Here is a 21,195-nt window from a genome sequence, read left to right on the forward strand (position 1 = left end):
CATATGTGACCTACGTGCTGTGGTTCAGGCATTCACTTACATTTTTAAGCATAAGTAGTAACTCCAGAATCATATTCTGGCAAAAGGAAGTGCTTTCTCTAGAGAAAATGCTTTAACAAGCCAAGATACTAAAATAAATCCTTGATCCAGTAGAGCAAAAGATGAATTTGGAAAGAATCACAATTGGTTTTCTCAGATATATAATTTTACTGAGGAGAGAGGTCTTTAGTGTCATAAAATTAACTGCTAAACGAAAATGGGTAAGGCAACAACGTTACCTTTTACAGTTCCTTTAGATTCATGGCAGCTAAGATCTGCCACTGAGCGCTACTTAGTTGGCAACGGCTAAGCAGCATAATCTTCCACCAAAGATGCAATGTAGAAAATATGTTTGGGAAGCTGAATACTTGGAAGGAGGTATTAATGGTAGGAACTCTATCTTTCTTTGTTTTTATTTTTCTATCTTGATGAACAATTACAGTTATGGAACATATGGAGCATGACTTAACTCTCATAATGGATATAGCGAATTTCTTGAAGTCAAATATGTTTTTATCCTCCGAGGCATGTTGCTGGGTCTTTGCCTCTACATTGATGTATGTCTGTGCTTACGATTTGCTCGCCTTCTACTTCCAGGGTTCTCTCAGCGCCTAAATGTGCATCCCCCTCTTAGAGAAGCCCTACCTCTAAAAACGCAACCATAAAATGGAAAAATATACTCACCTCTGATTCTGGAATTACAGTCAAAGTTTTGAGGGAAAGATGTTCAGTCTTAGAAATCCCAACCAGCTCCCATGCTGCCCACACCCCCTGACCCTCTCCAGAAGATTTTCTTTTAGGGGAAGTGGAAGAAAACCGAAGGTGGCCTGGGACTTAGTCTCCAGTGGGTTAATGAACAGGGTCTTTAAGGTAAAGTTTTCAAGGACCCTTGCTGCTTTTTGCCAGGCTTGCAGATCCTGGGGGTGAGGGAGTCTGCTTTCCCTGCGAGCTCCCCGGTATTGAAGACACTCCTTTGGTATCCACAGAGACAACTCAGCACCAGATGAGCGGGTTATATGTGATTTGGGGATTTATGGGTTTTTAACCACTCTGCACCATATTTACCATTATTGACAAAGCATCTCACATTACAGGAGACTTTAGAAATGGTGTCAGATAGCTGTTCTTATGTGGCAAACTAATATAAAACATTTGCAAGGAGGAGGAGCAGGAAAAAATAAACATTGAAGACTACATGGTAAGATCTCTCCAGCGACAGAGCATCTCCTATTTAGGATGCGTTCTATGCTTGTGGCTGCAGATTCTTCAAAAATACAAGTTCAAAATGTTCTTTGGTTGTGCACCACTGGGAAACACTGGCAAAATGATAAACACAGCATGCAGTAATCAAAGGGGGTTAGGCAGGAGCTCTGTCCTGGACAAATATTTAGGCCAATCATGGGGTTAAAAAGAAAAAAAGGAGAAGGGACTCATTATAAACATCAATAATCATTCCAAATAGCAGCATTATCCTTTAAAAAAAAAATCAAAATTCAGAGTCTACACTGGGCCACATGTTGAAATGACTTTCCATTATGCAAGATCACAAAACATAGGAATAACTAGGGGGAAAAGACATTGTAAAACACTCTGAAAGTATCTAGAAGACCTCACCAGAAGTTAATCTAGAAGTCTGTTTCATTAATTAAAGCCATTTTGCCAACAATGTCAGTGACTTACTATAATATTTATTAATGCCCCTTTTGAGCTAGGATGAAATCGCCCCTTCTCGGAAGAAATTTAGATTCTGACAGATGTAAAACAGATGCGTACAAAGTAGAAGTTACTTTGCCAAGTGCTTTTTTTAAAAATAGGTCTCGTTTGCCAGATCTGCTACAGGCTTTGTCTACATAAGGGATTTGTATAGCTCTCATTCGTTTACAAAAGAGAGAGAGGGGAGTGATCACTCTCCAGGTGGTGCAGGAAATACTAAGACCTTAACCCATACGTTAAATTCCAGAAACTCCCAACGGGCTTGTTCAGGGGATTTGGTCTTTTGAACACGTATTTAAGAATATTAGGATGAAATACCTCTGTCTTAGATTTTCCATCCTTAATACTGGAAAATTGCTAGTTTTTAAGTCATTTTTCTAATTCTATGTTTATCATATTTGTTCACCCTGTCATAATAGTCCAACTATAAATGGTACCTTTTCAATCCTCCTCATTTTTAAGTTTAACAAGCCACTGGCAGAACAGCTGGCTTAGCCACACCCCCACCTATGCCAGCAACAGGGACAAAATTCCACACAAGTGGCCTCTCTTCTCAGGGAGTGCTAAGCATAATTCTGAAAACATTAAAGAGAAATAAGAAACCAAAAAATGGTCTTAGGAGATACCTACTAAGGTGGAGGGGTTGGAAAGAGCAGGAATAAGATTCCTGAACCATGTAAATAAATGAATCACTTACCTTACTTACTGTGGAGTCTAGATCTTGTTTCTCTTAGCCTAGTCTGTGGGCTCACCTGATGCCTTAGTGTAATGTGCTCCATGTGGCCCTGAAATCAGAAGAGTAGGAATCTCCCTCCCCAGTGTTTTTAGCCTCTAAAAAACCAACATGATTTTTTCAGATCTTCCTATTCGTTTATTCAATACATTCAAGTGATAACCATCATATTTGTTTTATTTGTATAGCATTGGGGCTGGAGGTTGGGTAGTATCTATGCAAAATAAGCCGCTGCCCTCTGAGAACTAATAATCTGCTCTAGTTAAGAGAAAAAACATCCATAGGTGGAACATTTAAATAATGAAATAAGGCAGTGCTGTTAACCAGGTATCAGGAATATTGTGGATTACAGGTGCTCTTGAGAGAAAGGGGGGATCATGGTGGGCAGCACCACTCTCTGACTTCTGGCCACACCCCTACCTGGTGGGAAGGAACCTGCAGGGGGCCAAGAGGGCAAGTCACCAGAGCCCTTACCCCACTTACTGGAGACTGAGTTAGCAAGGTGCAAACTGCCATTGTAAATTCCTTTTATTTAGGTTTTTAGTAGCAAAACCCTTTTTCAAACCCAATTATTTGTGTACAATTCAAATGTAATAAAGAGATAAGTTTAAACTCTTTGGATTTTTGAGTTAATAAATGAAAGGTGCCCAGCACAGCATCTAGTGAAGGACGGGTCCTTCCCTCTCCCTTGTTGTGTCACCTTAAGAAGAGGCATTTGGTGAAGTTAATTTTTGCTAGCAGATGCTTGTTTTGTTTTGGCTTTCAGGGAAATAAAGATCAGGTTAGTGAAGTGAATGAGAGGGTTTAAGAAATGATTTCAACAGATTCATTGCACTATTAGTTAGTCATCTGCCTTGGAATATTGCTCCACTAAATGCTAGAGGAGGGGGAGGATGATGGTTTGGGAAGAACTGTTTCAGGTGTCCTCGTTCCAGTTACTGTTGTCACCTTCTTCATCATCACCATCATCATCCCCCACTGCTCAGCCTCCCGATTCCTCCCACAGCAGACCCCTAGGACCCCTGGGAACCTCTGCAGACCTCCAGGACTTCATGGAGCCCTGTGAAAACCACCAGAGCAAGAACAGAAGTGGGTTTGAGACCTAGGTCTGCCACTTACTGGTTCCATGGGAGACCTTGAGAGAATGACTTAGCCTTTCTGAGATTCAGGCAGCCTGCAGTAAAACAGCTCCAATATGTGAAAGAACATTGTAAATGGATGATGATAAACAATAATTATAGTTCTGAAAAAGTATTAGAACACTTCTGGGCCGAATCTACCATTTTCTACCAGCACTGTTACTCCCACCTTCATTGGCCCCTGCCATAATCATGGACTACAATGTAGATGCAGGCGGGTGACCAGCTGTTATTATAATTATTCTTTATTGGGACCAGTGATTAAAAATGATACTTGACACCTCTTCATTTCTTTTGTTATTCTGATGTTTATTTTCTGGAAAGCCAAACAAATGATAGCATCTAGGAGCTACATTAATCTCCTCAAAATGCTTCTTCCCTAGAGAAAAAAGTGATCATGTATTCTTAGCTCTGAACACAAGGAAAGGAGAAGGAATCTAACATTTATGGAGAATCTGCTAGAAGATATATACAAGGGAAAACTGTTAAACTAGTCAAAAATTATAAATAACTTAAATGTTTTTCATTTGGGAAATTGTAAATAACCTAAATGTCTTTCATTTGGGAAAATAAGAATATGCTAAAAATATAGCATATTCTTAGTTGAACTAGTTAACAGAGGTTAAAGGGAATGAAATACAGTGTACAATTAAATCTGAAAAGCAAGATTAAGAGAAAATAGTAAGTTGAAGAATAACATATACAGCAATCTTTCATTTATATAAAAAAATTAATTACACAAAACAGTACTTAACTTGTTCATGAATATATTTATTACCTGTGTACACACGTACACACACACATATATACATACACACATACAGACGTTTGTATAAAATGTACTGTAAAGCTTCATATCAAATCATAATAGTGGTTGCTTTGTTGGGGATATAAAACTAGAAGTGAGGTACAAAGGGAACTAATGTAGTTTTATTTGTTGTTTTTGCTTTTACTGAAAAGACAGTCTTGAATATAGCATGATTCACTCAATGAGTATTGATTCAGCATCTGGTGTCACTCAGACCCTCCTTTCTGTGCTGGGGAATTTTGTGGTGATGCAGGCAGTCCCTGATCTCATGGGGATTACATTCTACTGAACAAGACAGAAGAAAAAGAAGTATAGACTATAATGTCAAGATAGAACTATCAAAAATAAAATTAAAATAATGTCAGGTAAGGAGTTAGAGAGTGACTGGAGGCTATTAGGTCAGGCAGCCAAGGACAACTTCTCTGAGGAGGTGACACTGAGCAGAGACCTGAATGTTAATAAGCATCAACGCTTGGCGATGGGGCCACAGCAGTTTAGTTTACTGTATTATTACCTGCAATCTAGTAGTGTTTTCCTAATGTCTGCCCCCAGCAAAAAAAAAAAAAAACTGCTTCGAAGTAGCATGAGATTTTTAAAGAGGTACCAAACTCAGATAAAGCATTTAGAGATTTCAACCTTTTGAACCAATGATTGATGGTAGGGGATAGTGTATCTGGAAAAACATCCCATAAAGTAATGACTTAATTTTATATCTGGAAAACAACAAAATGTAAATCATCTTTTAAAATACTGACTCTAAAGTTCAACAAAATCTTCCTTACAGTAGGGCTGCAGGAAAGATAGCAGTGATTTTCAAGGGCGAGGTTGTGAGAGGATGTGGATTTAAAGCCTTCGTGGGGAGGGATAAGATTTTTATGTTTATCAAAAGGGAGTATGGTGTTTTTTACCAAGTTTGAGAATGTGCTCATAAAGGGGAAATAAACAGTTGGAAAGAGCTGTTTTAGAAGTTAGAAGACCTAATCTCAACGCTGACTTAATAAGTATTGTGCCATTCTGTCACCTGACTGTGGGTTCCTGGTCTGCCTCCTCACTTATAAAGTGCATCGGATGGGTTCGTCTAACTGCGAACAGCAACATAAACAGCAGCTCCAGCTTGATCGTTGTCACCATGATAGCCTATGCTGTATTAAGAGTTTCTCTGAACCAGAAACTGGGCTAAATGCTTTATATCCATTATTTTATTTGATTGACCAAGTGAGTGACTGATTAAGTAAACTCTAAGGCTCTTCTACCTTTATCTGCTTAATTATGAAACAAAGCAGAAGAAGGCACAAGAGACAAGACCAGTGGTTTCTGTCCCCAAGGGGCAGAAAGGAGGACAAATGTCTGGCCCGGCTAGTGTCCCCCCTTCTTCCCTTTGCCCTTTCATGTTCCCTTACCTTGTTGAACAGCTTGTCTCATTTGTGTCTGCTTTATTCTCACCCTAAACTCGTGGCAAGGAATTCCTATGGCGTGGCCAAATATTGATTACAAGTTCCATTTTTTGTTCTAAACATGAAGAGCTGGAAATTGTATTTTGTGAGCCAGAGGAATGGGTTAGGTTATGACTTTATAACATGCATGACTGGAGCACTGCTCTTGGCTGTTATCTGCTTTACAGAGAATCCATTAGGTTTTCCAGGAAGGCATGTAAACACATCCATCTGGGTGAATTTCAGTAATTTATTGTGGGGATATAAACCTATGCTCTGGGTCAAAACATCAGGCCTCTTTTCTTTAGCTAAGAGTGAGCCTGTCAGTTTTTGAGGGCTCATTTGTACCACCACTGTGAGCCCTCCCCTCCTGCCCCATCCCCCAGAACACCAGGTTGTGACCTATTCTCAAACCAGCCAAACGTGAATTATGCAGTATTTATTGGAAAAGGTGGGGGCAACCAGGGATTCTTCTTAAAAAATGACTTGGAGTCTTGAAACTTTATAAACAGCCTTTTCCAAGTGCTTTCTGGAGAAGCAGATGGTCAGAATGGTCAGAAACAAAAACTGCACTCAAGATCTTAAATCGATTGTGGTAGTAGAACAGCTTGATGTAAAATGGTGCCTGTGTATGGAGACCCAAATATATTCGTGGCAGTGTTTAGTCTCCAGTTTAGCACTGAGCATTATTTACCTTATAATTTGCTTATGCTCTTCTTAAGGATTTATATTTCAGCAGATTCACTATTTAAAATGCTTCTTCCTTTTTGAAAATGTACATATAAGAAAGTATGTTCCTACTTCTGTCCTCCTCTCCCCAACCCCTTCCAGAGGAAAGAAAAGGATTCCCTACTTTGCTATGTTCTGTGGCTTGACCTTTAAACTAGACTTTGTGTTTCCATCAGAGCCGTGTTCTCTAGTTTCTTCTGGCTCTTGAGTTGGACTATCTTGTAACAGGGTGATACTTGTACAAGCAGTAGGGATAAGGCTGTCACATGGCAAATGAGCTCTTTCTGAAATGTTGATGCATCAATCTACATCCAATAGCACTGAAGAAATAGAACATTACAGAAATAGTAGGGTAGTTGTCAGGAAAAGAAAGGGCACTCCTTGTACACCAGCACATTAATGGGCGAAGAAGGAAGCCAAGAGGCTTCATTGGAAAGGAATAAAGCAGGTTCCAGTAAATACATTAAATACAATACTAGCTGCATATTACCAGGCAGACACACTGTGAAGTGAAGCACTCTGTGTGTATGTGTGTGTGTGTACACACACATACCAAATTTTATTACAGGTTACAAAAAAAAGTATTTTTATCACTATTTTACTAATAAGGAAACTGAGATTGCTTATTTTTCAGTAACTTATCTAAGCAAGTACTTCTTATGCACAAACGTAATATAATCCATGTATGTTAAATTAAGTCATGACACTTTAGCCTGACATTCAAATTCCTCTTCACCTTTAGTGCAGCCTATCTTCCCAACCCTATTGCCTATATTCAGTGAGCCCAGTCAGGAAAATGGAAATCATTCTAGGTATTTCAAAGTAGGGAATTTAATATAAGAAATTGATTATGAAAATGCTAGGGAAAAATGAACACCAATCTTTGCCTTGCACCATATATAAAGTTAACTTGAAATGGGTCATAGATCTCAACATTCAATACATCACATTAATAGAACAAAGGATAAAAATAACATGAACATCTCAATGCAGAAAAAGCATTTGACAAAATTTAGCACACTTTCATGATATAACACTCAACAAACTAGAAATAGAAGGAAATTACCTCAATATAACAAAAGCCATATATGAAAAGCCCACAGTTCACATCATAGTCAACAGTGAAAAACTGAAAGCTTTTCCTCTGAGATCAGGAATAAGGTAAGGATGCTCACTCTCGCTCTATATTGAATATTTCTATTCACTATGGCACTGGAAATCCTAGCCAGAGCAATTAGGCAAGAAAAAGAAATAAGGGTATCCAAATTAGAAGGAAAGAAGTTGAATATCTCTGTTTGCATCATCTAATATGTATAAAATCCTAAAGATTCTTAAAAAACCTGTTAAAACTAATAAATTAATTCAACCAAGTTGCAGGATACAAAATTAGCACACAAAAATCAGTTGCTTTCCTATGCACTAACAATGAACAACCTGAAAAGGAAGTTAAGCAAACAGCCTCATTTACAATAGCATCAAAAACAATAAAATATTAAGGAATAAACTTAATTTAGGAGATTAAAGACTTGTACACTAAAAACTATAAAACATTGCTGAAAGAAATTTGAAAGACACAAATAAATGAAAAGACATCCCATGTTCATGGATTAGAAGACTTAATATCGTTAAAACGTCCATACTACTCAAAGCAATCTACAGAGTCAAAGTAATTCCTATCAAAATCCCAATGGCATTTTTTGCAGAAATAGAAAAAACGATCCTAAAATTTATATGGAATCTCAAAGGACCATGAATAGCCAAAACAATCCTGAGGAAGAAGAACAAAGCTAGGGGCATCACAATTCCTGATTTCAAACTATATTGCAAAGCTACATTAATCAAAACACTATAGTACAGGCATAAAAACAGACAAATGGACCAATGAAACAGAATAGAGAGCCCAGAAGTAAACCCTCACTTATGTGGTCAAGTGATCTGTGACAAGGGTGCCAAGACTACACAACAGGCAAGGATAGTCTCTTAAACAAATGGTGTTGAGAAAACTAGAAATCCACATGCAAAAGAAAGAAGTCAGATCCTATCTCGCAGGAGTCATGCAGGTTGGGGGGGTTCAGGGGATCTATTGCACAACAATGTGCATGTGATGACAATATCAGACTGTGCACTTGGAAGTTGTTTTAAGAGTGATGTTAATGTGATGTGGTTTTTTGCTACCAAAAAAAAAAAGTTTGGCAGTTTCTTGTATAGTTACATGTACCTACCATATGGACCCAGAAATGCAGTTCTAGGTATTTACCCAAGAGAAATGAAAACATATGCCCACAAAAAGACTTGCACACAAATGTTCATAGCAGCTGTATTCACAATAGCTAAATACTAGAAATAACTAAAATGTTCATCAACTTGTGAATGGATAAGCAAAATGTGATATATCCATACACTGAGATACTATTCAACAATAAAAAGGAGTGAACTGTAGACACATGCAACATCATGAATGGATCTCAAAATGGGTATACTGAATGAAAGAAACCAGACACAAAAGAGTACATACTGTAAAATTGCATTTATATAAAATTATGGAAAATGCACCTTAATCTAGAGCATCAAGATTCTCCACTGGAGGTGATTTTGCCCCACAGGGGAGATTTGACGATGTGTGGAGACTTTTTTGAGTGTCACAGAAGGGAGGAGGTGGTACTACTGGCATTCAGTGGGTAGACACCAAGAATGCTGCTAAACATTCTACAATTCACAGGACATTCCCCTCACAACAAAGAATTATCCAACCCCAAATGTCAATTAAACTGATGTTAAAAAACTCTGACATGGGGCCGGCCCGGTGGCGCAGTGGTTAAGTGTGTGTGCTCTGCTTCTGCGGCCCCGGGGTTCGCTGGTCCAGATCCTGGGCACGCACCAACACGCAGCTTGTCAAGCCATGCTGTGGCGGCGTCCCATATAAAGTAGAGGAAGATGGGCACAGATGTTAGCCCAGGGCCAATCTTCCTCAGCAAAAAAGAAGAGGATTGGCATTGGATGTTAGCTCAGGGCTGATCTTCCTCACACACGCACACAAAAAACTCTGATAAAGAGTTATTAAAAAAAAAACAACAAAGCAGGTGTTACCTGGAGCCAGCGACAGAGAGGGCTGGCTAGAAAGGGGCGTGAGAAAACTTCTGGGGGAAATAGAAATGTTCAACATTTCAAAAAAACACCATCAGGATAATAGTGGCAGTTGCACAGGTACATACATCCATCACACCCTTCAGAGCTCATCAAATCATATACTTTAAATAGATGCAATTTATTGTGGGTAAATTATGGTTCAGTAAAGTTGATTTACCAAAAAAAAAAAAAATGTTTGGAAGACCGGATGAGCCAGAGAGTGTTACCCAGAGCTCCTGAGCACGCATCCACTACTCTGATGTAGCTGGAGCTGTCTTGCTTCTACTGGGGAGCCCACCAGCACTGTTGCTGCATAGGAACTCAGGATCTTCCTCCCTCTGATTCTGTTGAAACCATTGCCAACACTTCTGGAACCCACAGTGAGCTGCCTGAACCAGAAGTATAGCTTCCCTCTTCCACTTGCCTTCCAATCTCCTTGGCAGGACCTAAGAGCAAGCTGGCTGGCAAGGGAGTCTGGGAAATACAGTACCCAGCCTTCTAGCTCCCTTTGAAGCAGGAGAGCACAGAGAGCAGGAAGCAGGCAGAGCACCTGTGGGCTGCCTCTGGCACATGGCTCGTCGTTCTCCATATCCTAAGCTACAGCCAAATCACACCATCCACAGCCTTGACATTTGCTCTGGTGATGCCTACTCATGCTGGTTTTCCTGAAAGGAATGCCGTTTCCCTTTATCTCCATACTTCCCAGTACTAATCAGATCTCAGCACTGGTTTACATGTAACCTACTTCATGAACCTCTTGGTTACCCAGCTAGAGGTGAAATTTTCCCCACCTTTTTGTTTCTTAGTACTTTATTTATACCCCTCTTTTAGCATATGTCACCTTGTATTAAATTTGTGTAGATACAAGTCTGATCTCTTTTGCTAGATCAAGTTCAACTTAAAAGCAGAGCCTGTGTTTAGTTCATCTTGATTTCCTCCACGGTACTCATAAACAGTGCTGTGTACCCAATGGGTGTTCACTAAATACCTGTTGAATGAATGAGCAATTAAATAAATTGATGAATGAATAAATGAAGTCTATAGATAATTTTATACAATTGCAAAAATGGATAAGTCTGCATGATATCTGCCTATCTCTCTAAATCCATCTGGCAGCTTTCCCTTTCTCTTTTTTCACTTCAATCATATTCACATATATCAAGAGCCTTCCATATACCAGATATTAAGCTTACTACTTACGGTTTTCTGTAGGTGGTACTAACTGGTGATTGTAAAATAGCTATTAAGATAAATGTTTGCTAGATTTTTGCCTCCTTTCCTGCAAAAACTGATGTAAAACTAATGCAAAAATCACATTGTCCCTTCTTTTGGCACTTAGTAAGGAATTAATGCATGAACTGTTAATTAAATCAGAAGGAATTTGAGCAGTTGGAGAAAATCTTTCTCTTCTTGGATGAAGTGTCACAGGGAAAGAAAACCAATGAGGAAGAGATAAAAGCAAAGTGAAATCATGACTATGTGATCTAATTTAATATATAATCTTCTGGGGAATTCTCCTTTACCAAGACCAAATAAAAACAGTGTTTTAGACTTCCCCATCTGAAAGGTGAGAAAAAACTTCCCTAATTTGAGCTTGTCATGTGTATATTTATAATTATGGAGCAAGAATTTAAAAAGGCAAAAGGGCCAGTTATATCTGAATGATTATAGGAATCACTTGGCCAAATGGATGAATTTAGAGTGATGTATTGCTTAACAATGGGGATACATTCTGAGAAATGCATTGTTAGGTGATTTTGTCATTGTGCAAACATCATAGAGTGTACTTACACAAACCTAGATGGTGTTGCCTACTACACACCTAGGCTATATGGTACTAATCTTATGGGACCACCATCGTATATGCAGTCTGTCGTTGATTGAAACATTGTTATATGGCGCACGACTGTGTATTATAAGCCTGGAATGCTTGGTTCCCAAAGGTGGCCAAGTATTGTCTATGAGAACAACTTAGTAGCCAAATAGATATCTAGCAGTTGTGCCATTCCAGAATAGCACAGCTGTCAACAGCACTGGCTTGGGTTGGGACTCCATTTCTGCCCCTTTCTATGTTCTTGACTTTGGACAAGTTGACTTCACCTGTAAAATGTGAAGCGATCATTGGGATAATCATACACCTATTTCAGGGTGTTGTTACATTTGTGACATATGCAATTGCTTAGCACAATGCCTGGCATATAGGAAGGAGTCAATACATTCTAGCTATTATTATTAACATTATTGCCCAGTTCTGAGGAAAGTGACTCAGAGGCCTACATTCTCGCAGCAGAAGTCACTCATGAGAGAGAAAATGTAAACCAAATTAGAAGTTTATCTCTTCACAAACTCTTATTAAGCAAAAAAGATAAAAGCAAGGAACACATTTCTTTAGTGAAAACATTATGCATTTGAAGCTGAATTAACTTTCCCATTAAGATTATGACAGGGAACTTCTAGGCAGTGCCCCAGCCCTATGAAACCTCGATTCTGAGAAGAAATGAAAAGACAACAACATTGTAAGTCAGCCAGTCTGATTGAGCATCTCCCCGATGGTGCTCTTGTATAATACAGGAGTGATTGGAAATGATGTCTTATTTTCAAGGAGATAAGCATCGGTAGCAGTGGACGGAAGGATGCTGTTTTTCTTTGAAACCTTATTTTTTAAGTACATGGGGAAAAATAAGCTTTTGTGTGATGCAGAGCAGCTCCCAGCATGTGAACACCAAACCTCCTGGGGAATCAGGACACCTGGGGGTTACATTCATCACCACCTTATTTTCTCTCAACACAGAGAACGCTTATTCTAAGGGCAATGTTGTTAATTCCTAACAGAGGAGGACTTATTCCAGCCTTCTACTGCTCTATGCCTTCTTTCATAAGAAAGGCAGTAGAGTAAATATCAAACCTCATCTGGGAAGGATAATTTTCTGCTTTAGCTTTGAGTAACCATCATAAAGAAACAATTAAGTAGGAAAGCAGTGACTTCTTATGAAAAGTGTCAAGTTAATAGAACACATAGTGAAATGTAAACCAAAATATGTGTTAAAAAAAAAAGCTAAGTCATTCTTGTTGCATGCAGTGATGTGTTCTCCAACTCATCTAGGATGCAAAATCTCTTAGTGAATGGTTCTTGCCTTTTGTGCTTCCTGTGAGAGTCTGAGGAAAGCAACCCTCTCACCAGAAAAATGCATATGTGCACATAGCCATCAACATGTGTATGTAATGTCAGGCACTTGGACTCCCCTGCAAGTCCACTAATCCTCGGGTTAAGAATCTCATCTCTTAAGTAGAGATATGGTCAAGTTCATGGACTCTGGAGTCAGACAGACCTAGGTTCGAATTCTGGTTCCAAATCTTACTGCCATGTAAGCTCAGGAAGTTTTTAACCTTTCCTAGCCTGAATTTTATCACCTGAAAATAGAAATAGTATTTCTTCCTATGTCATAGGTTAATTGTGAATATTAATTAAGATAATCTATTTAAAGCACCTAGCATAGTCCCTGGCATGTACTAAGTACTCAGTAAGCATTAATATTGTTATTAGCTAATAAAATATAAAACTTGAGCCCTGTGTGGTCAGAGAGGAACTTTAATGCAACTTCAATGCTACAAACATTTACCAAGTGCCTCCTATTTATGAAGAGTGGGATTTTGAAATGGGAGTGTTGACAATGGCATGGGCCTGAGCCAGAGAAGTGATAAAGACAGGCCAAGTGTGCCCAAGACCAGACAAGGCAGATGTCAGGATCTTATATTCTCAGGTTGAAGGAACTCGAAAGTCCTCCAGGCCCTCTGTTATAGACAGTTATATCAAACCACAGCAGAACGACAAGGGCAATGCCTGTTTCACAAAAGGAAACCTGTGACTCTTTAGGTAACATTTTATATATTAAAGAAGAAAGAGATGAACCAAAGGTATGAATAATTTCTGGACTAAATGGAATTAATAAAACAAATCGCACCACTAGAATTTTTTGGCTGACCACAGTTAGGCTATTGATGGATTTTACTTAGAATTAAATGTGAGAATATATGAAAACAGTAGTTGTGGGTCAACAAAATAGGTCACAAAGCTCTATTTAAAACAGAATTTTCTGCTCACTATCTAATCAGATGCTCTTTAACCCACTCTGATAAAGAGATTCAAGACCAAGAATTAGATGACTTGGGATCAGTCTTTCAATCCACCCCAACCAATTCAGTCATATTTACAGGATCTCGTTTCCTCAGGTATGGATCATTAATTGTGAGTCAGTGCTTATAAAGGAGATAAAAAAGGAGAATATATTTAAAAGAAAAGAAGGAAATGAATCAATGACACACTATTCTCTGGCCATTTTCAGGCTCTTTTGGGGGTTAACCTCTTCTGCTGTTCTTCTGCCCTCCTTCTAAATATGAGATTTCAAACTCAAATGTCTACACAGGCCAAGTAATGTGACCCAGCAGGCTATTCGACCACTGTAGTGACTTTGAGCCTCTTTGCCTTGAGCTAAGTGGGGTAGCCCTTACTGAGCTCCCCTCAATGATTTCCATTAGGAATTGGGCATATATTGCCAGATATTTCTTTTTCCAAGATAAATTTCAAATATAAATTTGTATGTAAAATATCCTGACTTTTAAATATTGGTAACTAATTCACATTTTTAAAAAAACGTTGTGTGGGCCAAACAAATCATGTCGGGGGCACCAGTCTGAGTCTTTGGCTCCAGGTTTTGGTGTTCCTGGGAGCTCTGCCCCTGGCATTATCTTCTTACTCTCCGATCTGTTCCTAGAAATACGTTCTCTATGCTGAAGCCTCCCACATTTATTGATAGTCATGGCCTCTTCTCTAAACTCCAGACTCCTTATCTAGCTGCCAACTCCACATCTCCCTTGGATGTCTTACAGACATCTCAGACATAGCATATGCAAAACGGAACTCTCAATCTCTCCCCACCTGTTCATCTTCTAGTTTCTCCAGCTCAGTAAATGGTACCTGTATTGCTCAAGAAATGTGGGAGTTATCCTCTACTTTCTCCTCTCTTACTGTCTTTGTCCGGTCCACCACTTTTCTAGATATCCTTCTTCTAAAATATTTCTTCAGTTTGTCCCCTTATCTCCTTTCCTATTGCCACAACAAGCCACGGTCATGTTTCATCTCTTTTGCTGCAGTAGTTTCCTCTGGATTTCCTCCACCCTTTGTCCTACCAATTTATTCTTCACGTAACAGCAAGAGTGGTCTTTAAAATATTAAGTGGATCATATGACTCCCTGTTGAAATTCTCTCAATGTCTTTACAATGCATGAAAACCAAGAGAAGAGAGTGTCAAGTAGGTATTATGCTACTGTGTCAAATGGACTAAGTATTTATTTTCATCTATAAAACGGGAATAATAATACCTACATCAAAAGGTTGTTGTGAGAATTCAATAAAGGCCAATGTTATTTTTGCATTAGTTTTATTAGCTTTTGCAGGGAAGGAGGTAAAATTCAGTGAACATTTGTATTGTTAATAGCTACTTTACACTCTCCAATTAGTGCCACCTATGGAGAACCTTCTAAATGTTTTAATGACAGCGTTTTCATTTGTATTATTGTAGCCTCAAAGTAAGACATCTGCCTGGATTAAAGGACTTTAAAAATTGTGGAACAAACGAAGTTCAATTGAAAACATAGGACAGAGTAGAGAATAATTTCAAGTTTCAAATGTCTTCAGGTCATTTTTTTAAGTTTTGATATGGAAAATGATTAGCTGATGTGGTCGATGCAACGTCACACCAAAGTGAACCATTTTTTGGAAATGTGTATTTTTATTGATTTGAATTCATCTTTGCCTAGGGCTGTGCAGGACAGCCAATTTCCAAAATAGCATCGCGAATTCAGCAGCCCATAGTTAGAGCACCCCTGTGGCACTTTTGTCTTTCAATTCACACATTTCGATTTAGAAAACACTGTGGTGAGAATGAATCCGTGAAATCTGCTGAGGCTGGTGGGTGAAAAGCCAGAAGTGAAGGTGAGAAGGTGCCACTGCAGGTCCAGTGAGCTATCTCTATAGGATTCTAAGTTAGCTCTTCATCTGTGCTTCTCTTTTTTCACTAAATCTATATGAAAGTCATAGAATCACTCCATGATGAGCTCTTTCATTGACTTACAGTTTAATTGTGAGCTGAAAATTTTGGCTTTTTATGAGCTGCATTGGTTCATGGACCATTGCAGAAACAAAAATGAGAGAAGAAATGGAGATTATATCTCTATAAATTAGCCCTCATTTTTTATCTCTGGGATATTTCAGCTTTCATTACAAGTCAACGTACTGAATTCTCCCAATAGTACATACTAGCACTAAATATACAATAAGCAGACCTTCTTTTTGATTAAGGAAAAATTAAAAAAATAACAACAGCAATTTGAAGGGTTATAAAAAAAGATAGACAACTTTGTTTCTGAGTGGTAATTCTATTAATTATTGAGAACCCACCATATATGAGGCTCTGTGCTAGTTTGGCATCAACATATAAACTTATAAACTGTACCACTTGGAAAGGACTCTAAGATATCTAGTCCAAACTCTCATTTTATAGACAATTAAACTTTAGCCCTAGAGGAGAAAGTGACTTATACAAAGTAACATGTATAGTTACTAATAGCTGAGACTAGAATACAGTCTCCTAAAGTAAGATAGGTTCCCGGTAAACCTATCTTCCCATATAAAATCCCATAAATATGATTTTAAGTAAATACATTTCTCATTGTAAAAGTGATGCTTAAGGAGAGCACTGAGTAAAAAGAGTGGATTGAGGTATGAAACTACTTCCAGTCTCTCCTAAAACCCCACAAAACTATAGCGAAGGGCTTTTGTAAGGCGTAGACCAACATGGAGAGGGAAAATGTAAGAAAAGACAAAATTTGGGCAACTGGAAAAAATGGACGAAGGATCAGTGACATAGTCGACCGGAAAAACAGAACGAGTGCCTGTGTCTGGCTGTGCGGGTTGTGTCCTGCCCAAATTCAGCAGCTACTCTCACTAGGACTCCACTGAAGGCTTCCTGTGGAGTGGTGCTGAGCACAGCCTGCACAACAGCCAGCCGTGGCCCTGCCGAGAAGACAGTGCAGAGCAGCCGTGAGGAAAGGGGGAGCCATCACAATTTGCGTCAGAGAATTCCCAAAGGTCAGGAATTGAGGTACCAGATGGCTCTGGAGAAGACGATAAATGAGAAGGAAGTGCACACACAAAAAATAAGGGTGGGCTATCGGTGTAGGTATAGATAGAGAGAGAGAGAGAGAAAGAGAGAGAGAGATTTAGCCAGCCTACAATGTATTTTGTTGTGAAGTGTGAGGCAGGGATCCAATTTCAGTTTTTTCTTTCTTTCTTTCTTTTTTTTTTTTTTACTATAAATTTGTATATTTTCCCACTAGTTCTTTAGATCTTTATTATTACAGGATTCTATGATTCAGATCAACAGTTTCTTTTTTTTTAAATAAATATATCTAATGTTTTTATCTCCCTACATGTTATGAGTATGCAGCCTATCCCAAGAATGCCGCGGGCTTTTTTTAACATTTAATATCCCCTTCACCCATTTCTCCCACCCCCCAACTCCCACCGCTGGCAACCACCAATCTGTTCTCTGTATCTACAAACTTATTTGTTTTGGGAGGAGGGGGTTAGATTCCACATATAAATGAGATCATACAGTATTTGTCTTTCTCTGACTGACTTATTCACTTAGCGTAGTGCCCTCAAGGTCCATCCATGTTGTCGCAAATGGCAAGATTTCCTTCTTTTTTATGGCTGAATGATATTCCATTGTACATATATACCAAAGTTTCTTTATCCATTCATCCATCAATGGACATTTAGGTTGTTTTCATATGTTGGCTATTGTTAATAATGCTGCAGTGAACATGGGGATGCATATATCTTTTCAAGATAGTGATTTTGTTTCTTTCTGATAAATACTCAGAAGTGGAATTGCTGGATCATATGGTAGTTCTATTTTTAATTTTTTGAGGAACCTCCGTACTGTTTTCCATAGTGGCTGCACCAATTTACATTCCCCCCAACAGTGCACAAAGGTTCCCTTTTCTCCACTTCCTCGCCAACACTTCTTATTTCTTGTCTTTTTAATAATAGCCATTCTAACAAGTGTGAGGTGATATCTCACTGTAGTTTTGATCTGCATTTCCCTGACGATTAATCATGTTGAGCATCTTTCTATGTACCTGTTGGCCATCTGTGTGTCTTCTTTGGAAAAATGTCTATTCAGGTCTTCTGCCCCTTTTTTAATCAGATTGTTTTTTGCTATTGAGATATATGAGTACTTTATATATTTTGGATATTAACCCCTTATCAGGTATATGATTTGCAAATATTTTATCCCATTCAATAGGTTGCCTTTTCATTTTGTTGATGGTTTTATTTGCTCTGCATAAGCTCTTTAGTTTGATGTAGTCCCACTTGTTTATTTTTGCTTTTGTTGCTTTTGCTTTTGGTGTCAGATTCAGAAAATCATCACCAAGACCTATGTCAAGGAGCTTACTGCCTATGTTTTCTTCTAGGACTTTTATGGTTTCAAGTCTTATGTTTGCATCTTGAATCAATTTCAAGTTAATTTTTGTGTATAGTGTAAGCTAGTGGTACAGTTTCATTCTTTTGCATGTGGCTGTCCAGTTTTCCCAACACCATTTATTGAAGAGACTGTCCTTTCCCCAGTGTGTATTCTTGGCTCCTTTGTCATAAAGTAATTGACCATATGTGTATGGGTTTATTTCCCGGCTCTCTATTCTGTTCCATTGATCTGTGTGTCTGTTTTTATGCCAATACCATACTGTTTTAATTACTATAGCTTTGTATTATAGTTTGAAATCAGGGAGCATGATGCCTCCACCTTTGTTCTTCTTTCTCAAGGTTGCTTTGGCTCCTTGAGATCTTTTGTGGTTCTATACAAATTATAGGATTGTTTGTTCTATTTTTGTGAAGAAAGCCATTGGAATTTTGATAGGAATTACATTGAATCTGTAGATTGCTTTGGGAAGTATGGACATTTAACAATATTAATCCTACAATCCCTGAACATGGATATCTTTCTATTTATATGTGTTGTCTTCAATTTCTTTCATTAATGTCTTGTAGTTTTCAGTATACAAGTCTTTCACCTCCTTGGTTAAATTTATTCCTAGGTGTTTTATTCTTTTTGATGCAATTGTAAATGGGATTGTTTTCTTAATTTCTCTTTCCGATAGTTCATTATTAGTGTATAGGAACGCAATAGATTTTTGTCTATTAATTTTACATTGTACAACTTTACTGAATTCATTTATTCTAACAGTTTTTTGATAGAACCTTTTTTCTAAATGACTAGTTTTATTGAATATTTGTTGAATGCCACCATTTTCAAATACTAAATACCTTTATCTTCAGAGAGCTGCTTCCAAAATTTTATTCTAGCCATTGATCTGTCTACGTTACTGTGACTCATGCACTTATGGGCCCAGGAAACATAGTAGAGCTGAGACTTTAGGTTGGGTATATTCCTGTGAAACACCGCATTTCTCTAAAACTGATTCGTAAGGCCATAACTCTGTTAGTTCTCTGTTTCCTTTTAAACATCTTAAGAATTCATTGCCCTTCATGAAGCTCATATATTTTCCTTAACCGTACCTCAACATGAAATAAATTGTGTCAGTGATTATCAGAGCAAAAGTGTTAGAACCATCCATGCTATAACCATCCTTAGGACTTAGACATTTTGTTGGTCTTTTAATTGTGTATTTCTTCTGCAGGGTAATGGAACATACAAGATCTTTTGGTTTTAAAGCTGCCTTTTATGCAGCTGAGATCCTTAGCCTCCCCTGTTCATACTTCCTAGCTTGAGGCTGCATTCCAGTCATATTTAAATACAATCTGATGTCCATCTGCACAAGGCTGCCTATAACCTCCAGACATCTGTACACACTATTGCTAGTGCTTAAAGGATACTTCCTTCTCATTCATGTGCTGCAATACGAGTTATCCTTCAGGACTCCGTTTAAACATCACCTCCCTATGGGAATCCTTCTTTGACCCTTCTCTTACCTGCTCCTATAACACCAGATACATTTTCCAGCATATTGCTTATCCTAATGTGTTGTCATTGACCAGCTAATGGTCTGCCTACCTATGGGATGGTAAGCTCCTTGAGGACAGGAATTGTCTTACTTTCACCTATATCCCTAGTATGTAGCACAATCCTTAGCACATAATGGGGACTCATTATGTCTTGAGTGAACGAATGATACTTGTTCATTGCAGAATGTTTGGGAGTAAAACTGAAAAAATTTTTTTAAAAGAAAATGAATATAGATCCCAAAACTTCAGACAACTCTTATTAGAATTTTTGGCTTCCTTGCTTCTAGTTAACTTTCTCTGCCAACCTCACTGCGTATAAAGCTTTGAATACTTCTGTTTCCACTTCACAGTATACCGTGAGCATTTTCTTATGTAACTACAAATTCTTTGGAAATGTCATTTTAAGTTATAACAAGAAGATTGTCCTTTAGAAGTAACATAGTTTATTCGGATATTCTCTGTTGTTGGACTTTGTTACTTGCAATGTTTTGCTGCTGTAAAAAATGCTTGAAGGACTATTTTTGCAGCTCTGATTATTTCTCTATATTGCATTCTGGAAATTAAATTACTGCATGAAAATTTCATAGTTCCAAGTGCAATAGATCAAAGAAGCTACCTCAGTGTACCCTTAACTGTAATATTACCTTTTTTTGTGTGTGTGAGGAAGATTGGCCCTGAGCTAACATCTGCCAATCCTCCTCTTTTTTTGCTGAGGAAGACTAGCCCTGGGCTAACATCCATGCCCATCTTCCTCTACTTTATATGGGACGCCGCCACAGCATGACTTGACAAGCGGTGCGTTGGTGCGCGCCTGGGATCCGAACTGGCGAAACCCGGGACACCGCAGCAGAGCGCGCACACTTAACTGCTTGTGCCACCGGGCCAGCCCCTGTAACATTCTCTTTTTTAAAGAGTGAAGATTTCATAAACAAAAAGGAGTAGCTCATTTTTACTTTATATTTATTGGTCATTTATATTACAATCTTTTGTGAATTGTGTAACAGTAATTTTTGCCCATTTTTCTGTTGGACTGTTAGTTTTACTTACTGATTTAAAAGCTCTCTATATGTTAAGAATACAATCATCTGTGAAGTTTTTAGAAATATTTCCAATGTGATATATGCTTTTTGACCTTATTTTTCATGTTTTTGACATTTTTTAAATTTTATACACATTTATCGATCTTTTCTTCTGTGATCTGCTCAATTGCTTTTCCATGTAGACTATCTTGCCCTACTTATATTAGATATATATTTTCTTACTTAGATATATACTTGTAAGATATATTTTCTTCTAGTTTTATTGGTGTCTTGTTTACATTTAACTTTTTGACCCACTTAGAATTTATTTTGGGCTATAATGTGAGATGAGGCTCTGATTTATTTTTA

At 38.2% G+C, this 21,195-nt stretch overlaps 1 protein-coding gene across 1 annotated transcript in view; it reads left to right on the forward strand.

Moving 5' to 3' along the window:
- The window catches only part of RNF150 (ring finger protein 150), a 243,064-nt gene that overhangs the window by 214,297 nt on the left and 7,572 nt on the right, over positions 1-21,195 (forward strand). The window lies entirely within an intron of this gene.

Source organism: Ceratotherium simum, chromosome 12, assembly GCF_057802395.1.
Source record: "Ceratotherium simum simum isolate JZ-2026a chromosome 12, ASM5780239v1, whole genome shotgun sequence".
NCBI lineage: Eukaryota > Metazoa > Chordata > Mammalia > Perissodactyla > Rhinocerotidae > Ceratotherium > Ceratotherium simum.